This window comes from Nicotiana attenuata, chromosome 10, assembly GCF_001879085.1.
Source record: "Nicotiana attenuata strain UT chromosome 10, NIATTr2, whole genome shotgun sequence".
NCBI classification, from domain to species: domain Eukaryota; kingdom Viridiplantae; phylum Streptophyta; class Magnoliopsida; order Solanales; family Solanaceae; genus Nicotiana; species Nicotiana attenuata.
This window is the reverse complement of record NC_031998.1, coordinates 17,184,315-17,201,667: the sequence shown is the minus strand read 5'-3', so window position 1 is coordinate 17,201,667 and position 17,353 is coordinate 17,184,315.

The following is a 17,353-nucleotide window of genomic DNA, read 5'->3' as shown; positions in this document are numbered from 1 at the left end:
CAATGGCAATCTTTACGCACAACAGAAACTAAACCCTCGGTTATTTGGGAAGGGTAGACATCATCGCGATCGTGAGAAGTCATGGAAGTAACCTAATTTTTAATTGATTCTCTGTCTGTGACAAAAGAAAGTTCAGCAGGAATAATCTCATCGACAGTAGGTTCATGAAGCGGTTCGCTAGAATCTCTATTTTTGCAGAAGACCTGTGTGGAAAAGAAGCCCTAGTTCTAGAAGAAGATGGAGGAGTAGAACTGGGTTGAGAAGAAGAACCACGTACAGAAACTGACCCTAAACTACTCAACCTACCACCTCTCCTACTTCTAGTAGGAGCAGAAGAAGGGGGAAGTTTGTCTACAATGAGGACTTTTCGAGGATCAGGATTTGAAGAAGACATAGTTGTGCAAAGAAGTAAAACGTATTGAAGAACAAGAACAAGATGTGAATAAAAGACACTAAAGAAAAAAAATTCGTGAAAGTGAAGGCAAAGGATGTATTTATATGTAGAAGCAACCGTCATACAAAAAAGGTAATGATGGAAACGTCATTATGAAAACTGTCACTTCGTGACTAAAGCAGCCGAAAAAAAGCCCTAAAACTCGCTGCAGAGTTACGGAGCCAATCGATGATTGTCATGTCTCACATGCATTAAATAGAAGTGACATACGACGCATCAGTTCAGAAGAAGGTATAATGGTACGTGAGAAACGACAGCAAAAATTCCCGCCATAGTTGAGATCCACTTCCCGAATATTCAATTGCTGAATAATTGGTAAGTGGGGGGACTACTGTACTGGGAAAAATAAATATTATACGTGGAATTTATTATGTGGCTGACATGGCCAGACATGTGGATCACTAGAAAAGCGACAGCTGAAGAAGGGTATTAAAAAAGACGTAAGTCTTAATAGGTACGAGAAAAACGTCTAAGAGACGAGAAGAATTGGTTGCTCGAGTCTCTTTAGCGATTTGAAGAGGCACCGGTGGAATGAACCAAAACGATAAAAAGGGCAGGTTCATTGATCTTCAATTAATGGGCATGAATGATAGCAAGCGTTACAGAATCTTCACGAAACAGTTACGATTATCAATTATAACGTTATATTAATGTCATTAATGCTCATAATGACTCGATCATAAAAGGGAAAAGACGTTGTACTTAGAAATAACTATATAAGGAAAAGGAAGGACATATGTATGGACACGTTCTGATTATTATTGAAATACAATTATTTACTTTTGCTTCTATTGATTACTTTGCTGTTCTAAATTTATTTCTTACTGCAAGAATATCAATTTCCTTGACTATCAGTAGCCCGAGTACTTTTAAAAATAGGCTTTGACCGCAATATCTATTTTCTGGTTAAACAACTATAGCCATGATTTTTTTTATTATTTGTCAACCAACTGTAAAAAGAATATACTAAACAATGAATCAGTAATTCTCAATCTGATTACATAAAGTGGCCCTTTATAAACATTTTAGACTAATAAAAAGGAGGGTAGTTGAGGCAGACCTCATTTTAGACATGTAACTCCCTCAATCTTAAAGCCAAGTGTTGTAAAATTCATCAATTTGTCAAACTTTGGTGATGTCTTCTAAGAACTTCTAAAGCAGTATGAAAATAATTGTAGCTAATTAACTTGCAAGTTTAGACCAAGACCATTTCAAAGTGGAGTAACATTTTACTCATTCATTATGCGACAAACATATTTAATACGTACCTAACTAGTTTTATGTATGCCACGGTACTAGATAGTACATAGTTTTGTGTATGAAATTTCTTTTTTTTTTCTTGTGTGTATACACTACTAGAAATTCGGGAAAAATCGTCCAAAAAAACCGACCAAAGTAGATCGGTAATAGCCAATAACCGTCCAAAACGCGATCATTAATGTGTGGTCGGTATTTTAAAGATCGGAAGGCATACCAACCAAAGTTGGTCGGAAATTACCGACCAACTTTGGTTGGTCAATTAAATTCAAAAAAAATATTGCCGAAAAAACCGACCAAAGTCGATCAATATTTTAATGATGTAATTAAAAAATACACCATATGGGAATCGAACCGGGGTCTGTACTGTGGCAGGATACTATTCTACCACTAGACCATTGGTATATTTTGTTTTAAAATTGTCTTTTATTTCATTTATACTCTTTAATTGTATTTTCGCACAAAAATAACTGACCAATGTCGGTCGGTTTTATTAAAAAATAAAATTACCGACCGAATTCGGTTTATTTTTTAAAATGACCGGCCGAATTAACCGACCAATTTTGGTCGGTTTTTTAATATTAATTTAATTTATTTTAAATGAAAACCCGACCAAAGTTGGTCGGATTCTTGAAAAATAAATTTTGCGGGACTTAAAAATGGTTTCCCGCATTTTTGCGCTAAAGATAACAGACCAAAGTTGGTCGGATATGGAAAAAAAATTAAAATATTTTAAAAAACCAACCGACTTTAATCGATTATTTGGCCGGTTTTTTGATTCGACCAAAATTGGTCGGTCGACCGCGGTCATTTTTGCCAAATTCTAGTAGTGATACAAATTAAGAATGATAGTAATCTGTATGTATAAGTGTAGCACCCCGGAAAATTTCGAAGTACTTAAGCGCTATTAAGAAGTTGACGTGTGCTAATTACATTATTTTGTGTGCAGACGAGGACTATTAATATGATGGATATTAATTGGATATGATAATAAAGTGTAAGAGGAGTATTTGAAGTGATATAGGTCATAAGGAGAGCCCTTGGGGCAAATCAAGATGGAAATTACATGATAGACTAAAGTTCCAAATGAGTACGCACAAAACCTCACTTTGGATGAGCATATCTAGATATATATATATATATATATATATATAAGGATTTATGTGGATTACAACCTGTCAAATGAAAGGTCTTTGAGTCTAGTTTCTAACGCTTTAAACCGTTTATCATTTGGACATTCCTACAAGAAGTTATGATCAAATTACCAAAGGCTGGCGGAGGAGCCTGCGGATGCGAAGCATCCGGAGCCGCGTCCGAAAGAATGACTGGCAATGAAGTGCTGCAATAGCGTCCAAGGCCGCGTCCGAAGCCCAGAAATCCGGGCCTATAAATACCAAGTCGGGGGAGAGAGTATTTTGAGTATTGGGGGTTAGGGTTCTTGAGGTGAAGGGGCGATTTTAAGCTCAAATCAAGTCCAATCGACCAAGGTAAGTTGTTAATGTTGGTTTGGGTTGATTCTTACTCAATATACATGAGTTCTAACATCATTCTAACATCCAAATTCTAGATTTCATCATCAAATCCTCAAGAACACAAAAATTACCAAAGTTAGATTGATCTACTAGAGGTAATTTCAATGCTTCAAACTCGTTTATTTTGAGTAGTTAGAAGTATTTGAAGTATTTGTTACAAGTTTTATTGGTTGAACGATTTGATTATAAAACTCTAGTTCATGGCATGAATAGTACTTTTGAGAAAATAAGAGAGAAGTTGAATGGTGAATCTTGGCGATGAAATTGATTGAATACAATGAACCTATGGAATTATTTGTTAGCAAAAGATGGAAGTGATCAACTAAGTAATCATTCGAATTGTATATTATGCAAGTGTTGATTATGGAAGATGATGAATAGTAACTTGGTGGCATTGGACAATTTTTGTAGTATCATTAATGACTTCGAATGGGTATTAAAATATAAGGATGGAGTTGAATGGTCTAGCTTGTAAATCTATTTGGCGATTTGAGTTGTTGAAGGCTTGTAGCCAATTTATGAGCCATATATGGATATTGATTAATATCTTAAGTCATATTTTGATGTAATTAGGATATCTAATTGTAGATATCGACTTGTTGGTGATGTAGAGATTTTTAATCAACACTGGAGTGATGGAAGAGGATTGAAAGCTTGTGAATGTTAATAAAGAGAAAGCGAGGTAAGTTGATTAAAACTTACTCTTCTTGAGGGACTTTCTCTAAAAGCATGTTTCAAGTTAATACTTAAGTTGTTTGAAAATGTGCTTTCGTGCTTGTGGGGACAAACAAGTACGGATGTCTCCATGTACTAAATATTATGTTGCATATGTAGTGTCATGCCGTTTTGTAAAAAATTTATTTTAAATCTTGTTGGCAAAATGACACTCGAGGTAAATGTTATAAGTTTTTATCAAAACTTACGTATTGACAAGAGTATACATATTTGAGTGCTAGAGATAAATTTTCATGGAAACTATTTCTTTTGGAGTTTGATGTTAAATTGCTAAAGGCTTTAGCATGAAAAAGGTTGTTTATTTAATTTTTGTTCAAACGATTTAGATTATCTATAAATGCTATGATTTGATAAAAAATAGATCCTTTGAAGCTACTATGCTATGAATCTATTTTTGAAGTATCAAATATTTTGGGAGTTACTTGTGTTCACCGAGATTGACTTCGGATATATTCTGTTCGTTGTCATGAAACTACACGTGCCGGTGTAGGCGTAGATGGTCACTTTGTCGTATAGACTACGGCAGAGTGCTCTCCCTTGAGAGAGTACTATTTTGTGCTATTACTAGCATGGCTGAGTCGATTCGTACGGTACTACAATGAGACGACCTGAGCAAGTAGGGTATATGATACTTGCCGCTAGGTACATAACCTAGTTGACTTTCTTATGTCGGTGATGGTATAGTACTCCCAGTGAAAGGTAAGGATGATTTTCTTATGTTTAGGCCTAAGGAGCCGAAAGCGATTTAGATGACTTAAAGCATATGTAATTATTTTGTACGATTTATCCAAAATCTTGGATTGATGTAAATATTTTAAAAATTTATATTGTGGGTTATATTTCACTTGCTTGTTATTTAAAATAACAAGGGTCATGAATTGATAAAATTTCTTATCTTTTTATATCAAATATTGGTGCATTATTTTTTTTTTATAAGTTTGCCCCAAGAACTTAAGTTAGAGAGAGTCTATGACACTTATTGAGTACCGTTGTGGTGTACTCATCCCTTATGGGCCCCCTCCAGGGCCCTGTTTACTTTACATGTTTCAGGATGATGTATGATACGTGGCATGCGGTCAGGCCAGGATGACTCTCTTTCCGAGATATTATGAAGCACCACTTTTATTTTGTGGTAGCTATCATGTTCTTCCTTATTTTATTTTGTTGGAATTACTCCAACCGTTGGTTCTATTCTTTGGTATAGAGGCTCCATAGATAGTTGTGAAAGATTGTAGTAACGGGGTTGTACACGACATTCATGAAAGTATATTTATTTTACTTAGTCTCATTGTTATTATTATGAAAGGGCGTCATGTGTGATTTTGAATTGGAAAATATTTTATCATTTAATTTGAAAATGTGTAAGATTTTCAAGGAGCTTCCGCAGTTAAATTAGTTTTCATGCACATGATTTGGATGCATCACATGGTTTGGTTCGCTCGGTTCGGGTACTATGCCGGGTGTCGGTCACGTGATTTTGGATCGTGACAAACTTGGTATCAGAGCACTAGGTTCTAAGTCGAGTCCTAGGAAGTCTATGGAGCCGTGTCAAGTAGAGTCCTTCTTATCGGTATGTTGCCGGCCACACTTATATCGGAGAGGCTACAATGACATCTAGGGTGTTTCACTTTCTTCATACTCCAGATCGTGCGTTTGTGCCTGAAGTGAGAGTACGGATTCTCGATCGTATTAATTACCTGTTGTGGAAGATATAGAAGTGACGAGAATAATGCTCAAGGTTCAAGTTATAATACAAGATGTTTTGGCTAATAGCGAGGAAGTGTCAGATTTGTTCAAAATGGAAGGATAAGTTGATAATAGATTGGGACCAATACAGTTAACACGTATAACTTTGGTGAATAAGAATTATCAGTGGAATACTGAAAAATTATGGAAGAAAATAAGGTGATGATGTCATCTAGTATTGTCAGGATGGTGTCCTCACTTATAAAGAATTTTACTAATGGATGCGAATAAGGGCACCTATGTTAAACCCTGGATTTCAATTCAAGGTTGTTGGTCAAATTTTTGGTGCGATTGTTTACTATGGTAATCACCATTAACGAGTTAAGCAAAGTTACAAAAAAATATTTATATAAATGAAGATGTTGCATCTTAAACTATCATGACAAGATATAGAGAGGTGATATGAATCTAATTGATAAGTCAATGTGAATCAGACAAGTTTGTGGTAAACATAGTATGACTCATAAGGAAAATGGAATAGTTAAGACAGTGTCAACAATGACCAAAGACACCTTCCCGAAGGAAAAAGAACAAGACTTTCTTGATTATCCGGAAAGGGAATAATATAAGATGAGGGGGAAGACCCTTAATTATACTAGAGATCGGGTTTCCTATGAACATGATAGGTTATCATCATGATTGTGTCATATGTAATAGAAGTGGCACACAAGGAATAAAGTGTCACGTGTAAGTAAGAGCTGAGGATAGACGAAGTATGTCATATGTAAAAGATGGGCACGACAACCTTAAGTTCCTCCAGATGATGAATGTGATACAAATAAAAGTCAATCTCTAATTATGCATGCCAAGGCATGCGAGGATAAAGTATGCTGACTTAAATGGGTAAGCATGAAAATATTAAGGCATGAGATACACAAAAAGGCGTAATCTTGGAGGTTATAAGAAGCAATATAGATTGTCAGAGAAGGAAGAGAAAAAAATGATATGGAATAATAATCTTAAGTTCTTCTAATCGAGGTATGTTTTATTTTATTCTGTTGAAATGATGAAAAATTGAGAATTTGCAAGAATGATCTCAAAGCAACTCTATATGTGCCCAATATTGAAAGAGCAGTTAATTTGTGAGTGAACGGATCCTTATTATTTAAAAAGAATAAATATTGAAATGGCTCATGGGAAGTTAAAGTTGTTGGAAAGTTATACATATAATGTGTACGACGTAAGGCTCAAAAACAAAATTGAAAACGGTTATGGTACGGATTTGGATATTGAGAAGTTACAAGAATTGTAAGTCTACATGATAAGGTATCATAAATCCCTAACATGATATGTATGGACAAGGTCAATGATACCATGAAGAATGGGAAAATATGCAAGTATATATTTATCATATGAAATGTGTTGATATAAATATGTGGTATGAGCTATGTCCAAAGATGTTCGCATTATGATGTAGACATGAGGTAATAAGACCCTACAGGCATGACATATTTATCATAAGTATTAGCTTACTCGATGGGATACCATGAAAATAAAGTTTTATGAAAGGACTTGATAGCAAGAAATATAATTTCAGAGATATACTACGGAATCTCATATATATATATATATATATATATATATATATATATATATATATATATATGTGTAATTCTTACATTTAGCATTATAAAGATGGTATATGTTGTGAAAGTTATATAATTATATGTGAATTTAGCCTAAGGGAGTCACACTAGTTCAGCATACTTAAGCGTGAGATGAGAGGCGCAAGGCAGTTGTACTTGCTAGACCTGTATTAGAGCACAGATTGAAGGGTGACATATTATAAGAGATCTCAATGGTAGAGTGAAGAGTGAAGTGGTAACTATAATGATGTCGTAAGGGAAGAAAATAATGGACCTTAGCAATATATGTTGCAACTAGTAGCAACGTGATACTTGGATACAAAAATGAACAAAGAAAGTTTCTATGAGTATAGCCAAACTATCCTATTGTCATAATAATAAGCATATCGGCATAATGATGAAATAAAAGTCAATGTACGATGAAAGACTGAAGCGTTAAAATAGAGATTTCTAATTGGGAGAGATAAATAGCCTATTGTAGTGGGTGAACATATTGATTGTCAATGAAAAGTTCTATGCGAGATATAAGTTAAATATTGACTTCGAGTAGCAAGTAAGAGTTTGAATTGGGTATACTCCTAAGTGGGGGAGCATCGGAATAGAAAGGATTCACCTTAAAGATAATGGTTTGAGAAATAAGATATTTTACATACTAGAGTCAAGATGAGAGAAAACATCCGGTAACTTCATGACGGAATGAGTACAATTACCATAATATTTTTGTTGGGATTCAAAGACTCAATACAAATAATAGTTACGATGTTCTGCACCAAGGATATTAAAAGTTATATCTGATAGTCAAAGATTTAATGGGCAACTCGAATATATTCCTACAACTTTGGGGGCATGTGCGATTTAAATTAAATTCAAGTATTGGCGGAGAACAAGGAAGTACTTTAAATTGTACGTGGGATTAAGTGCAATAAGAGGATATTTTAATGTGTGCACACTTTAGCACGAGATGAAATAGAGAATGCACATTCCTGAGTGAGAAAAGACTCTTCTATACAAAAAAGATGAAGTATGCCAGTAAAGGGCATGGGCTCAAGGAAGAGCACTAATATTAAAAGGGTGCAAGTACCATCGTGATAACATTGACTCTCGAATCTTGAAAACATACGGGCTACGGTAGCATGTCTATGGTGCGCATGCAAATAAATGCTATCCCAAGTTTTTGGTAGAAAAATATCACAAGATACTCAATGGGGTCAAGGAATTGTTAAAAGTTAAAAAATAAAACTGAAACACGGATGTCTGCGATTAGGTGGCAAACTAGTGTCATGAAATCGAATGAAGTGAGTTAAATTGCTTTTAGAGTAAACTTGTTGGTAATAATAGTTATCAAGTTATGAATCTAGCATGAGCTCTAAAGATATGAGCTAAAGTAGGGGTATTAAATTACCATGTGATGGGTAAATCTGAGACAAATATCTTATTAATCTTTGGAAGGAATAAAAGGATATTCCAAAATAGTTTTAGATAGATTAGAGAATATTAAAAGTCTTAAGGGGGGAAACTTTTTCCTGGAAACGGGACTCAAAAAGAGCAACAGACTAATTTAGAAAGTATTGGTTATAAGAAAATTTTCGAGACTATGAGTCGGAATGGATAAGTTTACATATACCAAGTGGGCAATATAACTTTGCTATCACCAAGCATGAACCATAGCTTCGAGGAAGCTGAGAATTTAGGTAGCATGGAAATGAGCCATTCTACATTATCCCAAAAAAAAAAATTAAGGGCGTCCAATCACAGAGAGATTTTTTGGTTTATTTGAAGATACTTTTCAGGTACAACTTGACGTATGCATGACTAAATAAAAATACATGCATGTATAATAATGATATGGGAGCTATGTGTAGTAGCTATTATTGAAATTGAATGGTATTAATATACGTCACTAGTTAAAAGTTTTAATGATTTACATTGATGCACTTATGGTATATGTACGGAGAGTGGGTCAAGATGGTACATTATATTGCGTATTGTTGGTTGTTGAGCGATATTGTTATTGGTGCCCGAGTGGGGGCTTGTTCTGGACAGGTTAAAAGAATTTGGATAGTAACTATAAGGAAAACTCTGCCGAAAATTTTAAGAATTTGTTAAGATAGCCAAATTTTGAGGGCCAAAAGTAAGTCTAAGATTTTGGAAAGAAAGTATAAGACCCATGTAGTCATAAGTGCCTATGCATAATGGTTGGAGGTAAATGGATGGTAACTCTATTCTTATAAGTGACTTGCAAAATATTCAAGGACGAATGTTCTTAAGTGGGGGAGAATGTAGCACCCCGAAGAATTTCGAAGTACTTAAGCGCTATTAAGAAGGTTGGTGTGTGCTAATTACATTATTTTATGTTCAGACGAGGACTATTAATATGATGGATATTAATTGGATATGATAATAAAGTGTACGAGGTGTATTTGAAGTGATATAGGTCATAAGAAGAGCCCTTGGGGCAAATCAAGATGGAAATTACATGATAGACTAAAGTTCCAAATGAGGACGCACAAGACCTAACTTTGGATGAGCATATCTAGATATATATATAAGGAGTTATGTGGATTACAACCTACTAAATGAAAGGCTTTTGAGTCTAGTTTATAACGCTTCAAACCGTTTGTCATTTGGACATTTCTACAAGAAGTTATGATCAAATTACCATAGGCTGGCGGAGGAGCCTGCGGATGCGAAGCATCCGGAGCCGCGTCCGAAAGAATGACTGGCAGTGAAGTGCTGCCATAGCGTCCAAGGCCGCGTCCGAAGCCCAGAAATCTGGGCCTATAAATACCAAGTCGGGGGAGAGAGCATTTTGAGTATTGGGGGTTAGGGTTCTTGAGGTGAAGGGCCGATTTTAAGCTCAATTCAAGTCCAATCGACCAAGGTAAGTTGTTAATGTTGTTTTGGGTTGATTCTTACTCAATATACATGAGTTCCAACATCATTCTAACATCCAAATTCTAGATTTCATCATCAAATCCTCAAGAACACAAAAATCACCAAAGTTCTGATTTTTCAAGATTGATCTACTAGAGGTAATTTCAATGCTTCAAACTCGTTTATTATGAGTAGTTAGAGGTATTTGTTACAAGTTTTATTGGTTGAAAGATTGGATTATAAAACTCTAGTTCATGGCATGAATAGTACTTTTGAGAAAATAAGAGAGAAGATGAATGGTGAATCTTGGCGATGAAATTGATTGAATACAATGAACCTATGAAATTATTTGTTAGCAAAAGATGGAAGTGATCAACTAAGTAATCATCCGAATTGTATATCGTGCAAGTTTTGATTATGGAAGATGATGAATAATAACTTGGTGGCATTGGACAATTGATGTAGTATCATTAATGACTTCGAATGAATATTAAAATATAAGGATGAAGCTGAATGGTCTAGCTTGTAAATCTATTTGACGATTTGAGTTATTGAAGGCTTGTAGCCAAAATATGAGCCATATATGGATATTGATTAATATCTTAAGTCATATTTTGATGTAATTAGGATATCTAATTGTAGATATCGACTTGTTGGTGATGTTGAGCTTTTTAATCAACATTGAAATGATGGAAGTGGATTTAAAGCTTGTGAATGTTAATAAAGCGAAAGCGAGGTAAGTTGATTAAAACTTACTCTTCTTGAGGGACTTTCTCTAAAAGCATGTTTCAAGTTAGTACTAAAGTTGTTTGCAAATGTGCTTTCGTGCTTGTGGGGACAAACAAGTACGGATGTCTCCATGTACTAAATATTATGTTGCATATTTAGTGTCATGCCGTTTTGTAAAAATTTTATTTTAAATCTTGTTGGCAAAATGACACTCGAGGTAAATGTTATAAGTTTTTATCAAAACTTACGTATTGACAAGAGTATACATATTTGAGTGCTAGAGATAAGTTTTCATGGAATCTATTTCTTTTGGAGTTTGATGTTAAATTGCTAAAGGCTTTAGCATGAAAAAGGTTGTTTATTTAATTTTTGTTCAAATGATTTAGATTGTCTATAAATTCTATGATTTGATAAAAAAATAGATCCTTTGAAGCTACCATGCTATGAATCTATTTTTGAAGTATCAAATATTTTGGGAGTTACTTGTGTTCACCGAGATTGACTTTGGATATATTCTGTTCGTTGTCATGAAACTACACGTGCCGGTGTAGGCGTAGATGGCCACTTTGTGGTATAGACTACGGCAGAATGCTCTCCCTTGAGAGAGTACTATTTTGTGCTATTACTAGCATGGCTGAGTCGATTTATACGGCACTACGATGAGACGCCGGAGCAAGTAGGGTATATGATACTTGCCGCTAGGTACATAACCTAGTTGACTTTCTTATGTCGGTGATGGTATAGTACTCCCAGTGAAAGGTAAGGATGATTTTCTAATCTTTAGGCCTAAGGAGCCGAAAGCGATTTCGATGACTTAAAGCATATGTAATGATTTTGTACGATTTATCCAAAATCTTGGATTGATGTAAATATTTTAAAAGTTTATTGTGGGTTATATTTCACTTGCTTGTTATTTAAAATAACAAGGGTCGTGAATTGATAAAATTTCTTATCTTTTTATATCAAATATTGGTGCATTATTTTTTTTTTATAAGTTTGTCCCAAGAACTTAAGTTAGAGAGAGTCTATGACACTTATTGAGTACCTATGTGGTGTACTCAGCCCTTGGGGGCCCCCTCCAGGACCCTGCTTACTTTACATGTTTCAGGATGATGTATGATACGTGGCATGCGGTCAGGCCAGGATGACTCTCTTTCCGAGGTATTATGAAGCACCACTTTTATGTCGTGGTAGCTATCATGTTCTTCCTTATTTTATTTTGTTGGAATTACTCCAACCGTTGGTTCTATTCTTTGGTATAGATGCTCCATAGATAGTCGTGAAAGGTTGTAGTAACGGGGTTGTACACGACATTCATGAAAGTATATTTATTTTACTTAGTCTCATTGTTATTATTATGAAAGGGCATCATGTGTGATTTTGAATTGGAAAATATTTTATCATTTAACTTGAAAATGTATAAGATTTTCAAGGAGCTTCCGCAGTTAAATTGATTTTCATGCATATGATTTGGGTGCATCACATGATTTGGTTCGCTCGAGTCGGGTAGTGTGCCGGGTGCCGGTTACGTGATTTTGGATCGTGACAATCATTGTATCTCATTAATTAGTTTTATGTATAGGTTTTTCTGTAGTAAGCTTATTTTGTAGGAATCTTATATAAATGTCCCAAATAAGTTCCCACTTATCAACCTCTAGCTGTTAATTATAGCTATTATCAAAACTATCCAAGCATATATAAAAATTGAAAACCCAAATAAATAAAGTTCTTTTACCCAAGCATATATAAAAATTGAAAACCCAAATAAATAAAGTTCTTTCTCTCCAAAAATCACACGCAAAGATCTTCTTCCATATTTTTAAGACTGATCAACCACATTAGATGCAGGACGGAAAGAAAAAAAATTCCAAAAATCTAATTATATAAACAAAATAAAAAGACATTTTTAAATGGGTATGGTTGAAATTCATTGAAAACATATAGATGGGTCAATATACAAATTTTGAGGAAGATTGGAGGTGATTTGGACTGATTTGGTATCAAAATTCGCAGTTAAAATCGTGTTAAATTTTTTTTTCTATGATACATGTATCACGCATGTATCACACACACAGGTATACACGGATATACATGTGATACACATTTGATACAAATATGATACATATGTGATATACATATTATTTTTTTATGTTCATTTTCTACTTCGAATTTTCAATTCAAAGTTTCAAACCACCACAAAACTCTGCCAAATCATCCCAAAATTGAGATTCAAACTTTTTAAAATGTACCTCATAAACACCTCTTCATAAGAAAGCAAAGATTTAACCTTTTTTTGGCTACGAATAACTAATTCGCTAATATTAATAACATTTAGCTAATATTAATAATATTTACTGAATTGATTAATTTTTGTAAAAATTACTTATAAATGAACATAACTTGGTAGTTTCCTTTTTTGTAAGCTAAGCAAGTCGCTCTTTTGCTCGTCGATGAGTACGGGAAGATAAGAATATGATTCTTTATCAATCATCTTGAAATTTTTCATATATATTTGATTCTGCATATCTTTTATTTCTTGCACAAAAAATAAAATTTCCTCTAAGAAAATGTGAAGTACGCTTTGATGATGTTTTAAGTTAAATGAGGACAAATCTTAACTAACTAGTATCTATGAACGTGCGTTGCACGTTAATAATGGCACGTGATGATTTAAATATTTATTTATATAAAAGAACAATAAAATTTTATTAATCTGAAAAATTTTATGTATAATAATACAACAATCATCGAAATGACCAAAAAATATAATTACATTAGCATAAACATGAATTTAAAATAAAAACTTACACAAATGATCATTTTGGTCATGTTAGTAGATAATTATATATTATAAGTTAAAACTATCTAATGTAATGTATATCTAACGGAACAATTTTTTTTGAACAATATTTTTTGTGTATGTTTCCTCCTAATGCATTGGTTGCTCTGCCTTAACCAGAACTCTTGCTGTCAATCTTAATATCCGCTTGAAAGTAGCAACCATACAGTTTTGTTATTGCAAGAAAATATAATTTTGTGTTAAATATATTCAATATTTAGGCATGTTGTCCTTTTACTTTATTTATTATATTTGTAAAACAAAACATACTAAATATTAACTTTCACACAAATCAAAAGGGATGTTCCTTAATTTCGGAGAGACCTAAAGTTTAATTCACAGATAAGGAATATTACTTAGAAAACACATTAACCCAAGTATCATAATTTTGTCAAAACTTCTATTATACCATCTGTGTTAGCTATGTGCATAAGCTATTCGTTTATCTAAGTCCTTCAGTATGCATGAATGGACATATTTTTCCTCAAAGTTAACCTATATACAATGGAAAATCAATTTTAATAACTTAGTCGTAATTATATATATATGGTGATACTAACATACATAAGAAATAATGAAACTTACAAGAAACATGTTATGGTAGAAAGGCCATTTGCTATTTAAATATTTAAGGTATTCTTCTTGGTAATAATTAATTTTATCATTTTTCTGCTGGAAGCAAAAACTGAAAACAATTTTTTTTTACAATAAAATTTGGCAATCAACCCTTTATTTAGTCTGATCAACATATTCATTTGTGGCTAGATAAGAATTACTTTTTAATTCTAGCATTGGATTGCACAGATTGCATTTTTACATCTAATGAATGAAACCATTTCTCTTATTTAAATGCACTACCATTACCATTGGATGATAAGTTAAGTTTTTAGGAAGAACAAATATCTTTATTGGATGTGGCTCTCTTTGTTTTTCGACACAATAAGCAAGTTAGACATTGAAATATTGGAATTTGTTCCATTAACTTGTATATTTCTTGTAAGTCTGAAATCTTTTCGTACGGCCAGAAGTAAAACTTTGGCAAGCTAGCTTTTTACAGTCTATGCTTTTATCGATTTTGGAACTACTGATAATACTTCGACAAAATCACCTCTAAAACTATTAATTTTCAACCAATATGTTTCATTAATGTCAATATAGTATATAATATAATTATTATATATATATATATATATAGAGAGAGAGAGAGATGAGAGAGAGGAGAGAGAAGAAGCAATGAAAACTCCAGGCAATTTTGTCGATCGGTTTTAACACTTAGCATAAATGCTTATCCCATATTTATAATTTTGCTTTTCCTTATAAATTTAGCCCATTGGCTCTGCTTATAATTTGTGATGGTTAGTTACACGCTTGTTTTAAAGATGTATATCAAATCCAAAAGGTAGATGGCCCTCGCAATAAAATCATTTGTTGGTACAACACTTGCATTATTGCTAATGCAGTGTCATGCCTCTAATATGATGTTTGCAATCAATGGCATGACATAGAAAATATTACTATCGATTCCGCCGGAGGCATCTACAAAGAATAATCCGCGTATTATACCTGAGTCCGACTCTTTATAATCATACGTCTTGAAAAGTTTGTTTTGTTTAGGATGTAGCTTTGATGTGCTTCCTCAGACAATTGGTGTAGCATTTTTGATTCTTAATAAATAATCCTAACATTTTTACTTTGTTTTTGTGAACGCTTTTTTTGGAATTATTTCATGTACCACTAAGGATTGTTTTAAACTTGAATAAGAATTTTACTCGTAATATAAATTTTTAAAAAAATTGAAATGGATTCTCTTGCTAAAGTAATTAATTAACAGACCTTAGTATTGTTGTTTGAATTATAAAAAAATAATACTATTATAGGTATGATTAAGGTTCTTAATATTTAGTTTCATATCTTGTTTTGAACATTTAATCGTAATTATAATTTTATCCACCATCAATTTATATTCTAAAGAGTAAAAAGATTGATATGACATTTCACTTTTAGATCTTTATGTTTGTAATGTTAGGAATCCTATTAGTATATATACTTTCCGGCTGTCTAATTCATTTAAAATTGAACAAGGTAAATATTTTTTAGTCATGTAATCCCATTACTTTTAGAATATAATTTCTTAAGAATTCCTATTACTAATTTAATTTGAAAAATATATTATAATATCCTATTACTAAATTAAAAAAAATTTGAGAAATGTATTTATATCTGTCCAAATTCGTTTAGAAAAAGAATAGCCTATTATTATATTACAAACATAAGTACAGTATTAATATACCAATTAGAAACATATCACCATACTCACACTATCTCATCTACTACTTAACTATCCCTCAATTTGCTACCACCTATAATCCTACCTTCTCTCCTACTCCACACCTTTACGGACTCGTCGCTAACACTCTTAGAATCATCTATTTCATCTTCTGCAAATGCCTCAAATCTCTTAGACCATTATATCAAAAACTCTTTAATTCATACATATCCCCCGTGTCTGAACTCCCCTTCTCCTCAGATGTCTCAACCACGCTCAACTCACATACGTCTTAAAATATGCTTACTATTATATTCATACCTCACTATACACTCCATCATGTAACGATCATCAAATTCATAACTCATAATAACTCACATACACCACTAAAAACTTCAGCCATCTCCGTAATAAATAGCTATACAATCAAATTCTACATTCTGCCTCGTCAGATCCATACAAAGCCATCATACTAAAACACTATTATCATCACATAGCACATTAACTCCTCCTATACAGACCACACAACATAATTTCTTCCGTAGCGCCTACCTAACCACCTACACACACTCTCAGCTCTACTAGTCACTAATATATTCTTCCTCTACCACGTATACACTAACATATATCTCTACGACATTATCACTTCAACTACCTAACCAAAAAGTGCGCACATCAATAGTACCTGAACTACTATCTACTACAACATCTCCAAATCTCTCTCTAATCCTCTGACTAAACACTGGATCTTTACCTGCCAAGTAATCGTACTCATATACCTTGACTATCTCACTACTCCCTATACCTATCACCTCAATCAATATGTCTTCATATACCCTCTGTACTTAATTCTAAGCTCTATATCTTTCAGTCTCTACTATCCCATACTATTCATATCTACCATTCGATCCGACGTCTTCATACCTTTTAACGTATACAATGCATCTGCCATTATCCTACCAATACACATCTAATCCATGTCCCTTTCTCCTACTCTATCGATGCACACTTCTTTATAATAAACCTATATTTATTATACTACATATACTTATATACTAAGCATGAACCTATAACTTACTATCTCACACTACAGATATCAATTCATACCTCTAACCTCCATAATCAATTAATCCTATATATATATAATATAATATATATATTATATATATATAAGTTTGGCGATTTTTTACTTTTGCGCGAAAGTTTGATCTTAAGAATAATTCACATTCAATCCGTGCATGGTTCAAGGGAAATAAAACAAAAAGAAGAATAATAAAATTAGGGTAGGTCCAAATTCACAAGCCTAATATCTAACCAACCCCCCCCCCCCCCCCC